Raw genomic sequence first — 2,377 nt, forward strand, 5'->3', positions numbered from 1 at the left:
CAGTGAGGGAAGGCGATTCAGCCTATCGATTTGATAGCCTATCTATTCAGCCTATCTTCGTAAGTGACTGGGAAGCAGGGTGGCCAGTACGTTACACGCATCTCCGGATTCAAAGGATTCGTGTATTTGTAATATCTGACATAATGGTTTGCATTCCTCTTCAACGGATGCAAGAGTGCCAGCACGCTATACTTGAAACAGTGGTTTTCGTGATGCAGTGGTAGCTTAACATTTGTGAGAGTCCTTGTTTTTCATTTCAACATTTCTGGAAGCTCGATCGTGCACCCAATCCGCTTCGGTTTAAAGCGCGTTAGTTTTAAGTCGACACATTGGACGTCGTTCGAGGTGAAACCAGGCCTTTCTCTCGCATAGTTTTCTACGCGTTCGAGGATTCTGCGATAGCAGCATTTATCGCGCCTTCGATTTCTTGGTGGTTATGAACCACTCTCATGTGAAGGCTCACGTGAAGGAGATGAGAAGTCAACCCATCGGCTCCGTCCTTAATCATGAGGGCCTTCGAGCACAGACAAAATTTGAAAGGCATGGAATAAGCTTCGAGGACGCGCGTGATTACTGGAGCTATGCTCGGTAGATAGAGTCGCAAATCGTCGACGTTGTTGTCGTGCGGGGAACAGAGAAGCGTGCACCTAGTAGCCGTTTCGTCAAATGCCTCATCTGTGACAAACAAAGGAAGCAATCTCCTCTCCGTGACGGAGGGATGATTCTCTACGACGTGTTCTCTCAATTCAACGATTCTACGACCCTCGACGGGGTCCTCATCCCTTCGAAATTCTGGGCTTGCATCTGGTGATTCATCTCTAGCCCTACCAGATAGAGGAGTGAAATCTGCTTACGACTGATCCCCTTCCCACATGAGCAGCTCGTCTGCATTGTCGTGCCCATCTAGAGGTTCGTCGTCGTCCATTTCACTTATTACGAAAGGCGGACTACTGACTCTGTCGTCGGTCATCTGAAAGGACGACTGGACTGTTACCGAGATTCTCTATTCTAGCTTCGTGCTCTTTTTCTATGGCCACGAGCATGGCATCGATGGGGTCGTACTGACAGACGAGACAGCGTGGCACTGCGGTCAAACAAAATCAGTACGAGATTCCCCCTCAGGAAACAATACTCGCTTTTCCCTTCAGTTGAGGAACGCTTGAGGTTGATGATGAAAGAGAGGTTGATGATGAGAGAGGATGGAATGAGCCCCAGTGTATTTAGTGACATGCGATGACGGCGGCTATTGGTTCCTGAAAAACAATGTCATACATAGAATACACTCACACAGCAGAACCGGTTAACTTACATTTTGCTCCACGAAACGTCTCACGTCGTGGATGGATGCCCCTCGTGGGCTTTCGATCAATCGTCGTAGAACCAGATCACCTTTTATAGTCGCTACATCGCTCTCCTCCTCCTCGCATTGCGACGGTGTCATCTGTACTTTGCCCACCCCGCCTTCCGTCTTTCGCGCCTATTTTTCTTTGCAATGTCGCATATGGCGATGATACCATCGTCGTTTAATAAAATATTACACTAATGTCTAGCTAACACTCTGGTGGGTTCTGGTCGTTGCGGTGACCCTGGTCGAGAAACCCCAGCCATTGGTTAGACTCGAGCCTTCGTCCGTATTTGGCTCCTTCTTCCCGGCTACGAAACCAAAGCTGGAGCCTAATTGATGTGTAACCTCTCACGATAAATGGTTGTGTGTACTCTCATTCCGTCTCAGTCATGACGCCCGAGCAGAGGTTTGCAACCTTTGTGCAAGCGCGAATGTATCGGGACTTGCTACGATTACGCGATTATATTCACGGCGATGGCTGCGAGGGTGACTTTCGCTCGATTCTCAAGACGATACTCTTACGTCTATTCACCGTCAGTGGGAAGACTGCAAAGAAAATGAAGCGCTTCGTAGATTACAAGCTCGAGCTGTTGGAAAAATATAGACGAGGAGAGGCAGTCGACCCGTGTCTAATCAACGCGGGTTTCAACCGACCTATCGTCCGTCACCACTGCTTTCTCCACACATCCCTCGACGTCACGGTGATCGGCGACGAGCGTCGGGTCAGCACGTTGGAAGATCGTCTCGCAAGCGTCTTTTGTATGTCGTGAAAACATAGACTATTTTACGAAACGAGTTCGCTCACGAGGAGACGTTTTATTGTTTTGTCATTCTCTTCGAGGTTACAGGAAAATATGGATACACAATTTTTCAAGCTGTAGCATTTCGACATGTGCGTGGCTACGTATATGCAAAAAAGCTCGCAGTAAAGCGAAAAAGGCGGTTGGATACACTGGTCGTTATACTCGAACACCCAGTGCTGGCCGCGCTTTCTTCGCTCTTCCGTACTGATGATTAAATAGCCTGGTTTGC

This window comes from Ornithodoros turicata, chromosome 1, assembly GCF_037126465.1.
Source record: "Ornithodoros turicata isolate Travis chromosome 1, ASM3712646v1, whole genome shotgun sequence".
NCBI classification, from domain to species: Eukaryota; Metazoa; Arthropoda; class Arachnida; order Ixodida; family Argasidae; genus Ornithodoros; species Ornithodoros turicata.